A 17,030-nucleotide genomic window follows, 5' to 3' on the forward strand; every position below is an offset into this window, starting at 1 on the left:
AATGTGGTCCCCATTTTCAAAAAGGGGAGGAAGGAGGACCCAGGCAACTATAGGCCAGTCAGTCTCACCTCCATCCTTGGCAAAGTCTTTGAAAAAATTATCAAGGCTCACATTTGCAAGAGCCTGGCAGGACAAATTATGCTGAGGGGAAAACAGCATGGGTTCGTAGCAGGCAGATCATGCCTGACTAATCTAGTCTCTTTTTATGACCAGATTACAAAATACCTGGACGCAGGAGTAGGGGTTGACGTCGTTTACTTAGACTTCAGAAAGGCCTATGATACGGTATCCCACCCCATACTGGTGAACAAGTTAAGTGGCTGTGACATGGATGACTACACAGTCCGGTGGGTGGCGAATTGGCTAGAGGGTCGCACCCAGAGAGTCGTGGTGGATGGGTCGGTTTCGACCTGGAAGGGTGTGGGCAGTGGGGTCCCGCAGGGCTCGGTCCTTGGACCGATACTCTTCAATGTCTTCATCAGCGACTTGGACGAGGGAGTGAAGTGTACTCTGTCCAAGTTTGCAGATGACACAAAACTGTTGGGAGAAGTGGACACACCGGAGGGCAGGGAACAACTACAAGCAGACTTGGACAAGTTGGACATATGGGCAGAAAACAACAGAATGCAATTCAACAAGGAGAAATGCAAAGTGCTGCACCTAGGGAGGAAAAATGTCCAGCATACCTACTGCCTAGGAAATGACCTGCTTGGTGGCACGGAAGCGAAAAGGGATCTTGAAGTCCCAGTGGACTCCAAGATGAACATCAGTTGGCAGTGTGACGAAGCCATCAGAAAAGCTAATGGCACTTTATCGTGCATCAGCAGATGCATGATGAACAGAACCAAGGCGGTGATACTTCCTCTCTATCGGGTGCTGGTCAGACCGCAGTTGGAATACTGCATGCAATTTTGGGCGCTGCACTTCAAGAGGGATGTGGATAACCTGGAGAGGGTCCAGAGAAGGGCCACTTGTATGGTTAAGGGCTTGCAGGCCAAGCCCTATGAGGAGAGACTAGGGCACATGGACCTCTTCAGCCTCCAGAAGAGAAGGTTGAGAGGTGACCTTGTGGCTGCCTATAAGTTCATCACGGGGGCACAGAAGGGAATTGGAGAGGCTTTACTCACCAAGGCACCCCTGGTGGTTACAAGAAATAATGGCCATAAGCTAGCAGAGAGCAGATTTAGACTGGACATTAGGAAGAACTTCTTCACAGTTCTTCCTAAGGGTGGCCAAAGTCTGGAATGGGCTCCCAAGGGAGGTGGTGTTCTCCCCTACCCTGGGGGTCTTCAAGAGGAGGTTAGATAGGCATCTAGCTGGGGTCATCTTAACCCAGCACTCTTTCCTGCCTATGCAGGGGGTCGGACTCGATGATCTATTGAGGTCCCTTCTGACCCTAACATCTATGAATCTATGAAAGTAGCCTATTTTTGCCCGTCATTTTTTACGGGCTTTTACGCTAATGTTAAAATAGTTATTGATGCCTGAAAACTATTTTGAATCCAAAAATTGTGTGGGATACATCTACACTTCAGCTATAACCAAGCCAGTGAAACCGATTATATCACAGTTCACATTCAAAGAATAGATAAAACCTGAGGCCGTTCATGTAACAAGCCTCGGGCTTCAGACAATCTGGGGTTTTGACCAAGTTATGGAGACACTGTTAAGATATGTCCATATTAGAATTTTACCCACATTGCAATGATTCTGGGAGCCGCTCCTTTACCTATATGTCTGACTGGTCAGTGTAGTGCAGGTGGGTGTGCACAGTGAAAAATGCCCATTTTGACTCTCAGGAGTTGAGACAGACCAAGCTTGGTTGTTCTGTTTGTATGTGCTTAACCCTAACCCTAACCATTACCCTAACTCCCTCATCTGCCCTTAATCTCCTTGAATAGCCTGTTTACAACTTCTGGCTTGACTTCCTAACTTCCTCTTAGAACCCATCATCAAACCTGGCATCAAGCCTTCTCTTTTCACTGAAAAGGGTTTTCAGCTCCCTCTTTCTAATGAGATTTTGGTGCCTATACTTTATTTATCCTTCCTCAGCCTTCAGTGACATTGACCATTTCCTTTCACTCAATGACCTGCCTTCCTTTGGCTTTCATGGCCAGGCACTCTCTCAGCTCTCCTCCTGCCATCAGTCCATTAACTCTTTCAGCATATCATTGAGTGCTTCTTCCTCCTCTCTCCCTATGTATGCCATTGGACATTCTTTCTGCCTTCTCTTTTTTTCTTTTGACACATTAGCCTTGGGGATTTCATCCCATTGCTTGACTGTCATGTCTGTGCTACCCCTTCACACTTATATAGGACATCTTTCTGTTCTATATGCCACACCAGACAGTCTCTTTGACTGTTATCTTAGCTGATCTGTTACCAGCTTATCCTTAATATCACCCTGCTTACTTTTATTCTCCCACTTTTTTTGATTTATACCTTTCTCCATGACCTCCTCCTTGCTACTCTGGCTTCTTAGGGTCATCTTGGACTTTCTTTCTTCACATAACATATGCCAACCGTTACCAGTTCTTTCAGCTTCTTCCTGTACAGCATTCTTAACTCCATTCCTTGTCTTTCTCAACATCCAGAATACTTCTTCACACTCTTATCATCATTTGCATTATTTATAATTTGTATCATGATGGTGCCTAGGAGCCCCACTCATGGAGCAGGGCCTCACTGTGCTAGGTGCTCTACAAACACCAGATGAAGAGACAGCCCTGACCCAAGGAATTTACAATTTAAGTTTGAGATAAGAAATGGATACAGAGGCAGGCAAAGACAAGGGGACAGTATTAGTCAGCATGCCAGGCAGTAGTCTCACCACAGCAGAAGCCTAACCATTTTCAGATTGTCCATGAACTTCATGACCCAGGAGAATTTTAAGGCAGGATCTGAAGGAACACAATAGTTTGGCTTTGTGAATGCTTATAGTTTCATAGTTGGTAGGGTCAGAAGGGACCTGAGCAGATCATCAAGTCTGACCCCCTGCTATGGGCAGGAAAGAATGCTGGGGTCAAATGACCCTGGCTAGGTGATTATCTAGCCTCCTTTTGAAGACAAAAGGTTAAGGTGAGGCTCAACTTGGGAGAAAGCACAAAGGTGCTTGTTTGAAAATGTAATGAGTGGGAGATGGCATCTGGCATCATGGACTGAGCAGAGCTGGGATCTGACCTTTTGAACAGTGACTGAACAGAGAACAGTAGGGTGGAGGTAAGCCATGAAGGGTCTTGAAAGTGATGACAAGTAGCCTGTGTTTGGTGTGGTAAGGAAGCGGAAGCCACTGATGGGATGCAAAGACTTTAGTGATGTTGGCAAGATAATAGTCTAGGAGAAGTATCTTTGCAGCAACATTCTGGATTCATATGAGTAAAGCCAGCCTGGATTTGTCAAAACAAGACAAATAGTCTCTAATCTCCCATTTTGACTATTATAATTGTCATCTCTGTGGCTTTGCTGGCACCCATATACTTCTCTCTTTGCTCCAGCCAAATCTCAGTTGCTGCCCAGTTTGCCTTTGTCCCCTTCAAATCTACTGACTCTTCCTTGCCCCACCACATCAAGTTTAAAGTACCCATACTTGCCTCCAAGACCTTTCCCACTGCAGTCAATGAGACTATTTATATGTAGAAATGAGTAAATATTTAATAGGATCAAAAAGAGCCTTTGACCATATCTGACAGGATTTAACAAAGCTGCATTGTACTCTTCACCAAATAAGAGCACAGCTATTAAAATACAAAAGCTGTATGTGGGTGTATCTACATGAGACATTTACTGTGGGGGGGAGGGAGTTGACTAATTAGCTCCACAGTAAAACATCATCGTCTACACATGTGGTGCTATTAGGATGGAATAAATTAATTAACTCTGCTGTTGGATAGTACTGTCAGACACAAGTACTATCCTGTGGTGGCATTATTTACTCCTCCACAATGTATGTGTAGATGCTGATGGGACTGGCTGGGGCACGAGGGCTCTTGCCAGGTAGTCCCATACTGAAGCACCCTCATGCCCCAGCCAGCCCCTTTGCAGTACGTTGAACTGGGTCGAAGCAGCCCCAGGCTGGCAGGCTGACCCCCCGCACTGGGACCCGACCCAACATGCTGCTGTCCTGGGTGCACATACAAATACAGTACCTGGGAGAAATAAGCTCCAGCGTGAACTGTGCCAGAATTTATTCAGCTGCATTAATTGCACATGTAGATGCGCCTTGTACAGCATAAGCCAAAGTGGTTCTCATCTCTGGGCCAGGTTCTGTTCTCAGTTACACCAGTGGAAAAACAGGGTGGTACTGTAGACTTCCAGGCTCTTTCTCCTCCTTCCTAAGGTTTTTGAATCTGAGTACACTATTAGATTTATTAGGCTGTGCCTTCGCAAGGGAGGTGAAAGAAGCCTTATCCTTTGGGGCATGTTAAGAAAAATGGTAAAGCATTAGAAAATACATTGCATGGAAAATACCCTTCCTTTACTTACTGCTGGGGAGAGGGGAACTGGGGAGAGAATAGAGCAGGTGATATATTAGCTCCTGTCCATCTCCAATATTCCGGTTCTATTAAATTGCCAAAGGCTCAGATTGGATGAAGAGTGCTTTACTTTTGAAAGCTTGCCTAAATCTACCCAAACCAGATGGCTGGGCCAATAAAAAATACCACTTACAAAAAGTCTTTGCCAAAGGCCTTTGAAGCCATTTTATTAATCAGTCCATATTTTCAGTCAGTGAGGGCTAACACCTGGTGACTTCATTTGATTTGTACTCCGGCAAAATACCTATAAAGCCTGATTCATATCATACACTAGTTTACAGACATGTGCCTCCATTACTTCCACTGATGTTATTCCCGATTTAACTTAATGAGACTTTAGTCAGGTCTTTGACTCCAAAAGGAATTTTGCTTGCACATTGATATCGGAATATGGCCCTGTAATAGGATCACAGTCTGTGGTGAGACTATTTGGTTTTGGTAAATGCTTCAGGAGTGTGGTCTGTTTCAGTGGAGGCCAACCTTTTTGGCAAGTGTGCCACATATTAAGTGTGCCCCTTCTTGATCTGTTATGTACCACATGTGGAGGCAGCCAGTGCCACTTGTGGCATGTGTGCTGCAGGTTGGCCACCCCTGGTCTATTCAGTGGGATCTATAGCACCTTCTCCAATCATACATAACCAAGACTTCCATTTTTGCTACAGTAGCTCCATTGACTCACTTGAACCTATTCACTGCCACAATAACTTCCCTTTATTCTATTTGGTTAAGTAAAGCAAGCTCAACATGGGGATTGATACAGGTATAGGGAAAGAGCAAGTGACTGCCTTGAGGAATATATGGGTGCAGGAGTAAAACAAATAAGTGCTAGAGGAGAGAGACGTGTGTAAGAATAAAACAGATGGGTGCCAATGAGCCCATCTGGAGACAAACAATGGGACCTAGCCTCTCGTCTGTGCATGTGCGAATTGCAGCATCTGTTAGCCTTGCTAGTGCTTATGTGTTCATAACACAGGGACAGCACACTTCCAGGATAAAGCACCTGTATGCTACAGAAGCTGAGGTAAAATAGGTGGGAGGATGGGTAACGAATCAGTGAGACAGTTGAGCAATGAGGGGATGGATATAGGTGCATGGATATGGTAGCAGGAGATTTAAAAAAATATTGAAATCTAGTAGTTTACTATTGCCAAACAGACAACTAGTAGAGATGAATGGCACTGGGCCCTTAACAGTGAAAGGAGGAAAACATGTCTCCCTGCTGTTGTGTTGATTTTTTATCCTAGCCCACTGGCCTTTCACGGGGAGGAGAAAAAACTGATTGCAGACATAGGGTTTGCAGCCTGAATCTGGTTTCCCCAGGCAGGAAAAGAAAGACCCAGTTTATATTTATCAGTAAACATGTTGCTTCCCCCAGGGTGATCATTCTATGTGTTATTTCTACATGACTCATGGATAAGAGCAAGTACTGGATGGGTTTTAGGCCAGTGGTGAATCACTGCAGAGCAGGACCGTACTGGTCCGGCATGATGCATGGGAATGGACTGTAACAAATATAATTATCTTCATCTTGAATTTCAGGTCTCTTGCATATTCATATACACTGTGGATGCAACTGGATTGGAAGATGCACATTGTTATCACCAAAGGGATTGTACAGCACAGGAAATGCTGACAGTGAGATAGCATTGGCAGTCCCAAGACAGGGAAAATACTGGCCCATTTCTATCTACTCTTATCTTCCTACATCAGCTCTGTGCTTGGCACTGCCTTCCCTTCATTTATAGGAAGAAGAGAAGAGAATATCAAACACAGAATTACTCCTTTCCCCTCAGGCTTTAGCAGATGCTAGAGGTAGCAGGGTTGGAAACCTAGGTTTCACAGTGCTGTATCCACAAAGCAAGAATGGTGTAAATTAGCTTTGCTCTATTGTTTTCAGGGGCTGTAACCTAATTTAAACTAGTAGAAGATTCTGTTTATCTGTATCTGTACAGTTCTTACTGTAGCTACAATAATTTTTGAGGCATGAATATCTGTCAGATAAATACAAATTGCTAGGAACAATCATCCTTAGTTTGAATGAATTAGTTTTTAAGGTGCCATACTCCCCTACCTTCTACAAGGCTCATTTAAACAAACAAAGCTGAAAAAGATATTGCCAGGGTTTCTGAATGAAATTTTGTGGGGAGTTGGGTTGATATGGAACATGTGGGGATACAAAGTGATGTAGGAACATGAGAGGGCAGAGGATGGGGACACACACATTTGAATATACTTTTGTTGTTGGATATTTTAACTCACATCAAGACAAACAGATCTGAATCAGCATTATCTGAGAAAAATAAGAATTGGCAAAAGTTCTCTGGAGGCACTCCAATGGCTTAAAACATCAAGCAAAACAAAACTGCAGTGACTGGAGTGGTAGTGAAATGTGCCAGACTGAAAGGCATAATCTGTGCTGACCAGCTTCCTGAATCCCTAGATGAGAGAGAATACTGTCAGAAGCAGTGCAGGCTTACTTCACTACCCTACCAATGTATTTCCACTCTGAATTACTGGGTACCTTATATAGTATATTGTTGGCACATAACAAATAATAAAAAAAAATAATTTGAAGGTTCCTCCTTTAAGAATATTGGGGGTGGGGGTGGGGGGAATTCACACTGTTGATCCATTCAATCTGTTTACCAATATGTTTTCTTCTTTAAGGCTGTGGAGTAGAAAGAGAATGGGGTGATGGCTACTGCCAGAGTACTGGAGGTGACCTGAGGAGGAGAAGAGACAAAGAACACGATTAGATGTAGGAGGTGTGGGATGTACATTATCCTTTAGAGAGTATGTGATGGAATTTACTAATACTGGCATATGATATGCCACCTAATAGAGCTAGACAGGGCAGGAGATGTGGCTGGAGATGGTGGCGGTGGTGCTGGGGATTTGGATCCAGAGTGAAGGGGAAAGAAGACTGCACAATCAATTCAAAACCTGTAGACACCTGTCCAGGAAGAGGACCTGGAGGGCAGATTGTTAGATGAGAAAGGTGATGAATGTGACCATCAGGACACATAGGAAGGGTCTGGTTAGGGACGAAGCAGCTGAACTGAAGGGCAGGTTTGCTTCACTGGAGAAGCCAGAAGAAAATGGTCTGAAAAGGAACAAATGAAAGGAAGCAAGTCCCATGAAAACAGAGGAAGGGATGATGGAGATAATCAGAAGCTGGGAGCTATAAATAAATCCTAAATAAAGATGTTGCAAAGGGGACTTCAGGAGAGAATGGAATGCAGAATGACCTGCAGGCAGAAGGAAGAGCAGAAGGGAGGGGGACCCAAGATTCGCACCCACACTTGGAAGAAGCAGGGCTATGTGCATGTGGGATCCTTGGTAGGTCTCTGAAGAATCAACAGACCTGTCACCAGAGCAGATCTAGGAAACAGAAGATTGTGCTGTCTGGCAGGATTAAAGACATGAGATGTGGACCTAAAGCTAAAAAAGACCCTGCTGGAAGTAGTAGAAAACCTCCTAGGTTAGGTCATCCCTCATGTCAGGATGAATAACACTGACACATGCCCACTGGTATAGGGCAAGGTGACTGAGCAAGGCTGGAAAAGGTGCTCAGAGTGGGAGCTTAAATAATTTTCAGTGGCATTCTTATGATCCAAAAGCACAAAAGGTGGATAGGGGTATAAATAGCAAGGACTAATACTGATGAGAACATCAGTGAGACAAGTGATATTTCCTTACCTGACTAGGAAATTGTGTGTGGCCCAGTTTCCTAATCTGGCTAGGAAATTGTGGATGGCCCAAGAGAAACAACCAAGGTATTTATGCAGGAATGCAAGGGGCCTGGGCAACAAAATGGAGGAACTAAAACTACTGATATAGGACATGAACCCAGGTATTAGAGAAATATCAGAATCATGATGAAGTAGTAGCTATGGTCAGAACAGAGACATAGACAGACATGCAGCATTCCTTCCTTCTTTTTTTGTGTCCTTGTAGCAAGGCATTTTAGCAGAATTCACAGATCTGTTGAAATCTGGCAGGGCTGCACTTTTGCTATGACCTCAAACTTGCATCTTCTGGGCTATCAACTGTGTGCCTTGGCACCCATGCCACCCCAGCCCCTATGCAGTGCTTAGGAAAGGTAGAAATAAAGGTAAGGTGATAGGGCAGTATTGTACATCAATGACGAGGTGGACTGCAAAGAACTAAGTGATTGCATGCATATGAATAATGCAAACACACATGGATCATAATGACTTTAGAGAAGGATTATAAACGAGGGTTTACTAGGTAGTGCTGGAAGCCTGATACTCATCCCAAGGATCAGATTTCAATAGGGACAGAAATCTCTCAGTAATCAAGAAATACTACTGGGAATTGTCATTATAAGAGACTTTAACTTCACAAATTGACAAACGTGGTACTAATAGTGACATGTGCCTGTTATTCCTGGAAGTGATAGATGCTAGGTGTCTTCGCCAAATAATCACTGAATCAACAAAAGTGGTGCTCTTTCAGATCTGGTTTTGATATGTAGTGAAGGCATTATAAAAGAGCCACTTACAGGAAATAACCTGTGATTAAGTGATCATGAGTTGATTTATTGTAAATGAAATGGAACAAGAAACAAAAAAGTTGGTAATAAGCTTTTAATTCCAAAGTTGGCAGATTTTGAAATATTAAGGGAACAAGTTAGTGAAATCTTCAGGATGAAAGGGCTCTGGGACTTAAGGTATTTAGAATTTTTAAAGTCAAAGCTAAAAAGCAATACCTTGAACTTGCACTGCAAACAAGGAGGAACACCTTGTAAGGTAGGGCCCCAGACCTTCCCTAACCAGATGTCCTCAAACATCATCTCAAAAAGCATGCTAGGGGCAAACAGAGAGCTTACAAAGACACTATTTTAGAGGCCAGAAAAGTGTAGGGGTAAAGTGAAAATTGCCACAAGTCAAGCTGAATTCGATTTTGAAAAATAAAGAAATAGTAAAAGTTACATTATTTAAATAATAAACTTTATTAAATAATAATAATAAAGACAATGACAAGAGAAAACAAAAAGAGAACAAAATAGAAGAATCAGGGCTGTGATGTAGTGATGATGAGGTTCAGAGTATGGCCCAAAAACAGAATACTTTAATTAAGTTTTCAGTAGGATTAATGTAACAAAAGTCAGGAATGACTAATAGGAATGACTGTACAGAAATGTTTTGGGGGAGTTGGAGTGATGTTGTAGCCATGAATTATGTGATACGAGGAATTATGTGAGTGATATATTTTATTGGACCAACTTCATGGTTGGGATAAAGTTAGACAAGCTTTCAAATGTAATACAATAATCATCAAGTCTGAGGAAAGAAGCAGGCACAGCAACGATTAAGAACAGTAGGTAGGGATTTAAGATTGGAATAGGGGATATTCCCAGAGGTAGCAGAAAAACAATTAGCAGAAAAAAGAAGTTTGATTGATGGGTGATTAAGACCTATCAGAAGGGAGGAGGGGTCCTTATTACCTGTTGTGCAAATGACAAATTTCAGGAATCGTATATGCCATAATTGTAGTATATGCCATAAAGTCAGTATCAGTGTTCATTCCTTGGTTCTTAGTGTCCAGCCAGCTTATGCACAGAAATGTGATAATTTCAGTTTCTATTAGTTTAATGTGCTCAAGACAGGAGAATTGGGTAATTGTATTCCAGAGTGGTGAAAGAATGGGCAAACTAGTTCACAAGTCTGGAAACAAAGTTTTTTTTATACATCTACCAGATCAGGCACCCCTTGCCTAGAATATAGCAAGCATGGTACCCAGATTTAGAAAAGGAAAGAAATATGGGCTACAGACCTAGTAGCCTGATCTTACTAGTAGGTAAAAATATAGTACAAATGTTGAAGGAAAGAATAGTTAAAAGCATGGAGTTAAATGGAATATGGAATAAAATGCAACAGGGGTCTACCAAAAGTATATTGTGCCAGAATAAGCTGTCTTCTTTCTTTGGGAAGATAACTGATATTTTTATAAAGAAGGAAAATTCAGTTTGTATCAGCTATATGGGCTTCAATAAAGCATTTGATACAGTGCCAGATTAATAGTTAAGACGTAGAAGATGAGGATTAGTATAAGAATTGTAAGGGAAGTAAGGTGGCACTGAAAGGATAAACATCAGGCTAAGGGAGAAGATTTGTGGAGTTCCTCAAGGACAAGTCTTGTGCCTGATTTTATTTAATATTTTCATTAACCTGGCCAGAAAAAGCAAGAGCGTGCTAATTTAATCTGCCAATAACAGAAAGCTGCAAGGAACTGACAGTACAGTAGAAGATCAGAAAAACTGAAAAATAAAAGAAGAACTGAAAGAACTTGAGGACTGGAGTACTTGAAATTGGATCAAATTTAATAGCGTAAAGTACAAAGTCATGAAAAAGAAATTAGTAACAATATTTTTTGTCATAAACTGTGGGTTTACCAGCTGGAAATTACAAAGGAAGAAAAAGACCTGGGTGTGTTAGTTGATGAGGCTATGAAAAAGGCAGGTGTGATCCTGGGATGGCTCAGGCAAAGTACTTCTAGTATAGCTAGAGGGGCCATTAATACGAGGTACTGGGAAGGCCTCATCTGAAACACTCTGTGTAGGTCTGGCTATCTGTCCTCAAGAAAGAAGAGTTCAAACTGCAATAAGTGCAGGGATAAGCTACTAGGATAACCACTGGAGTACACTGCCTGATTTTTAAAAGGAGGCTAAAAGAGTCTGGCATGTTTAAGCTAGTAAAATAAAGACTGTGATGCAATATAGTTGTTCTCTTAAAATACTTCATGGGACTAAGCACCAGAGGCAGGAAGAAGCTATTTCTCCTGCTAAAAGACAATGTTGGCACAAGAAAAACATGGCATAAACCAGCCTTTAATAAATTTAGGCTACAGTTTGGAAGATGGTTTCCAATCATCAGAGCAGTGAAGCTCTGGAACAGCCTCCCAAAAGGATGAGTGGGGAGCTAAAAACCTAACCAGCTTTTAGAAAGAGCTTGATTTATACAAAGGATTATGTGGTGTGATTATCAACCCAGGAAGTCCCTTCTGTGCCTTTGTTCTTACTGGAAAACTAGAAAGCTCTGGTCTAGTCATGTCACAAAAACCAGTTGGCCTCCTCTGGGGACCTGTACGGTGGGCCAGACTCTAACTGGTAAAAACTGTTACAGCCTCCCTGATCTCCATGGAGCCTTGCCATTTTACAGGAGTGGAGAATCTAGCTTCATATTGTCTGCAATTACTCCAGGCCTGAAAGTCACAAGAAATTCCTGTTTATTAATTTATTTATTTATTTGCCACCAGAATAACATTCAAAATAAGGAAGTATAAAAAACCAAACTCCCCCTAAAATAATCCCTCAAGGTTCAAAAACAATCCACTGCATCCAGTTCTGCTCCCTGCCTCTGACCCATGAGAGTGCCCTCCCTTGCCCACACAGCCTCACTTCATAAAAGACAGGAAAACATATTTTCATCCTATATTCCCTTCCATACGTACCCACTCCCACCCCCACCCCTCTATCACACCTGGGGAGTCCCCGCTCTCCCCCTCAAGCTCATACCTCCCTCTCTCCGAAGGGGGCTGAGGCTGACCCTCCCCGCCCCACTAACTCCCCTACCCCTCACCACACACCCCTATCGAGAGACAGCTGAAATCTCTCTTCTCTCCACTGCGTACTGGAATGAAAACCCAGACCAGTTCAGCATGAGCCAGCGCGAACATGTCATTTAGGATCTGTCACATGATGAGGTGGGATTTTGGAGTGTCCCTGTCCCATATCTGCCCTATGCTTCAGTTTCTTCTCCCAGCTCAGATGACAGTGGGTCATAAGGAAGGCCTTTTGGAAAGAAGGAGGCCCACTGAAAGGCAGTTTCTGTCTCAGGAATGGAGGAAGCTGGAAGAGGGTCTCCAGGCCTTTAAAAGAAGGCATAGCAGCGAGCTAGAGCTAGTCCTGAGGAAGGCCAGCAGCCGGGGGTCCCTGAGCAGTGCAACAGAAAGTGGAGGAGTTTCCGGCAGCTGGGACGGCTCCTAGGGGAGCACAGGGGAGAATCAGGGAACAAATCTCAGGAGAAGTTTGCCTGAGAAAGCCTGAGGGAGGCCAAGAGGAGGGATGAAGAAAGGAAGTGGCCTCAGTAAAAGTGAAGCCAGAGGATTTGAGCGCTGAAATCATTTACTTCCTATTTCAGCGGGGAGGGAGGGCCTCTGGCTCTCACCTCAGCCACATCACCTGGAGGGGCTTCACAACAATCTTGTGGGCTTCGCAACAAGCCAGACTGTAGCTGTAGCAAAACACATGCCATGCCACGTATTGTCGATGACTGCCCGCTGACTAAATTCAATGGTGGACTACAGGACCTTCACAGGTCCAAGGAGGATGCTAGCGCATGGCTCAGCAGGTCTGCACACGCTGACTGATTGGCCTGGAGGGGCTGAGCTGGCCCCTGCAGCAAGCCGCTGGTAGAAAAGGAAAAGGTTATGACCTACAGGGAATGGGTCAGAGCAGGTGAAAGATCTCATGGAGATTTTGTACTGAAAATTAGTAAGGTTTAGGTTGGACTGTTGCTTGCCTGGGAAAGGGTAGATGCTTGCTTGGATGAAGGGGCCAAAAATACAAGATGAACAGGCCACCACAAGGAGGTTGTGGATGCACGTGACCTTGAGGATGTAACCTTCTGGCCCCAGAGGTAAGATTCTCCCTCACCAGCTCCTGTACCTGTACTTTATCAGATCCTTCCTTGTTTGCACAAATCATCATAGGTCATGTTTATGTTGCAACACGTCATTGTGTTTGAACTTGTTGGACTTGGCTGATACAGTTCTGGACAGTGTTCACTGCTGAGTGTTGAGCAGAAGATATCACGTTCCATATTGTGCCAGGGAAGCTGATTGTACTAGCTTCTGCAGTCGTTGAAGGGACTAGTGTGATATGGGTCAAGGGGCAGGAGATCCTAACAGACTTCAAGTATTTTAAATTTCTGAATCCCACAAAATAGTGTTGATGGGTTTTTTTAAGAAACAGTGGAATGTGCCCCAGTACTCTCTCTGGTACCGGAATGCACACAGATGCTGCCTGTTTTTCTCCCTGTCATGTAAGGAAGGCTTTGTAATTTGTGTGTTCAGTGATTAGCTCCTGTCCTTTAAGCTTGTGTACACTGGCTTCAATCTTACATCTTGACTTTGTAAGTCTCAGTAGAAAAAAACTCTGAAATTGCCACTTTTCTTAAGGGTTTTCCTTTCAGATACAAGCACCCACTTTATGATGCAGCAGGTTTGATTCCTGTCATGAGAGCTGCTTTGTGACAAATGGTTGGAGTAATTGCACAGGTGTTGTCAATGAGCTTCCAGGCCTGTCCTTATGATGATATTGGAGTGGAGCATCACAGTTCCCCTTGCTTTGTGGCCTTGTTGGCCAGATCCAGACATGCAGGCATTTTGTGGCACTGCAAACCTCTTTGTGGTGCCACAGACTGCGTGCCTGGCATGTTAAAATGTGCCCTGCACTACAAATTTGCAGTGCGGGGGCAAAATTTGCTCCTCGGAAACCCCAGTAGCAAAAAAACTCCCACTGGGATAAAAAGCAGCATGGTACATGCCACAGGAAAGTGCAGCATCAGACACAGAGGCTCAATCCTCCTAGGAAATGCTCTGGCTGATCAGAGCATCTCCCCTCCTCTAGTTCCTCCCAACCTCCATGGGCTCCTCCAGCATGCCTACAGCTGGGAGGAGCAGGGAAACGGCAGTTTCTCCAAAGTGGGGCATTTTGCTCTGCACGAAAATGCATATGCAGAGGCATGCACAGTGGCAAAAAGCAGCACAAATTTGTGCCGCTACTTTTTTTACCGCTGCAAGGACATGCCCATGCATGTGGGGACGTGCCCCTTTAGGGGATCTGCTTAGGTCCCAGGCCTGTGGTCATCCACCTTCTCAGGGTGTGAGTCATGTCCTCTGTCACATAGAACTTCTAGTTTTCAAATAAGTGACATGTGTCCCAAGACAAATCACTCCAAATTGAATGTTTCTTTAGTTTATTATGATGAAAAAGTATTTGCAGGCACTGTAGAGTGAGGAAAAGGAAAACAAGTCTTTGTTATCAGTTGTAGAATTTGTGCGTACAGTATCTTCACAGTACAAAAACATGCATTTACTTTTACAATAATTTCCAATTAATTATCCTGTTTGCTCTCCCAAATGGATCACATTGCACCTTCTCTGTGGCCTCAGTTTCATTAAAAAATAAATCTTCCATGAAACTTTGACTGTTTTCTTTGTATAGGAAACAATGTTTTATCTCTTCATCAACCTCAAAATACACCCATGAGGATTAGTGCATTGCATAATCAGGCTGTGTTGTATTAGGTAATTATGTAATGCAGGGGTCATTGTGGCATGTCATAATATTCATTGGAAAACAGTGCTGGGAACACAAGTGGATACATGTTTACATCAGGTAGCACAATGCTGGCACTGACTATACTGGGAGTGATGGGAGGAGAGCACCGCTGGCTGGGCTTCAGACACTCAGTCTGGTTGAGTCAGCTTTTATTTGGTATTCCTTTTCCTTCCCTGCTGAGGAGAGACCACATTAGGTCAAATCCAAACTCAATCTCTTTCTCACAGAGAAGGCCCTGTGATATAATAAGTACTGGACATAATGGATTTTGAAGTGAAATTCTAATTGTACCACTATGATGCGCTTGGTCTGAGAGACACGCTAAGTAGGTAGGTCTCTTCCATCAGCTATAAATTCTCAATCAAGCAATCCACCACTGAAAAATACATACATGTATCCTCCTTCTCAGCACATGGTTACTCTGACAGTTACATATTGTATGGGGCGTAGCAGGGTCCTGAGTGCACACCTCAACCCTGCTCTCAGGTGATCTGTCTCCAAAGAGTCCTGAGATCAGTGCTGAGGTGCTGGTTACATGTGGCTGTAAGCCAGGGTTTAGCAAAATATGACCCACAGGTGGGATCCTGCCTGCCAAGGGATTTTAGCTGGCCTGCAGCAGGTTCTTTGGCCCAGCCCAGGTGTGGGAAGCAGCTTGGGCCATGGCATGTGCAGCTGCTCCTGCTGCATCTGGGTGCACAGCAGGGCTGGGGTGGCATGGCAGCTGGACTTCACTTCCTTCTGGCTGCCATCACTAGTGTCACTGTTGCTGGACCCAGCTCATTGCTTGGGCACCCTGGCCTGTCTGCCCTGCCCCCACAGATGGGGATGCTGGACGAAACAGGCGGGAGTGGTCTCCATGGAGGTCAGTCTGTGGGCAGGGCACTCTTGACCGGATGCACAAGATGGGGCTGCAGGCAGGTGGGGAGTGGTGTCCGGGAGTGGGATAGGTGGCCAAGCCTGGGGCCGGGGCTGGGGCAGTAATGGGCCAGGATTATGGGGCAGTGACAGTGCAGGGATGTGTGGGGAGTGGATTGTCATTCTGCCTTGGGCTCTGCCCCATTCTGTCACCACCCTGTGATCTGGCCCTGGCCTCAGCCCTGGCCCTGCCACCCAACCTGCTCCTGGATACTGCTTCCTGCCTGCTCATGGCCCTATCCCATGCACCTGGCCACGTGTGCCCTGCCTGCAGGAGTCCTGGCTGGTCTCTATGGAGACTCTGCCCACTCCATCTGGTGTCCCCGGACCGCTTACACTTCCAGAGTTTTGCTGAGCTGTTGTGGGGGATGTGGGGGAGGAAGTTGGTGACCCCATGCAGCAGTGAGGAGGTGCTGCCCTGGTCCGCAACAGCTCACCAAACTGAGCTCACCTAAGTGGCCCTCCAGTCCAAATAATTTCCGACCCCTGCTCTAAGCTGTCAGGTCTGCCTAAAGGTGAGACTTGGGCAGAAGCAAGTGGCAGGGCTTTTGTTTTTAGCAATGGCTGCAGGCAGGGAGGCAGTATAGGCCTGGTTTAATTTCTTCCTGCTCCAGGTTTACAGAAAATATTCCTTTTGGAGGCTGAGGGAAATCTAGTCTGCAGCTAGGTACTGAATTACTGCAACACTTAACCCTCCTACCTCTGCTCCTGTCATTACTTTTTTTCTATTCCTATAGTGTTTTGACTCTGACTGTGCTCCTGCACTGACCCTAGCTAGTTATTGTCTCCACCTTGGCTCTGATCCTCTGCTGTCATCCTCTGGACCCCATCAGGTGTCTGATCCTCTCCTCAAACTTCCTCTTTTATATTAATCCTGATCTGCCCAGGGCGGATCCAAAGAGGGTGTCATGGAACAGCTGCTCTCTGTTTTGGATTGAACTACAAAATTGGAGCCTCCAGGGACTTTTTAAAGTGCCTAAAGTAGATGCAAATCCTCCCTCCCTTCCTCTTCCTGCTCAAAGACACAGCTTCTCCCTGCCCCTTCCCCCCTCCCTCCACCTGCCTTTCTCCAATGTCCCTGGGCTGCTAAATACCAGAACCATCCTTGCCTATGGGGCACTGGCTGGGCTCAACTGGGGTGGGGATAGAACACCTGTTGCAGGACCAGACAGGGTTGGGGAAGCTACTCTCCAGCTGCCCTCTTGCTGCTGTAC

This window comes from Alligator mississippiensis, chromosome 2 (assembly GCF_030867095.1).
Source record: "Alligator mississippiensis isolate rAllMis1 chromosome 2, rAllMis1, whole genome shotgun sequence".
NCBI lineage: Eukaryota > Metazoa > Chordata > Crocodylia > Alligatoridae > Alligator > Alligator mississippiensis.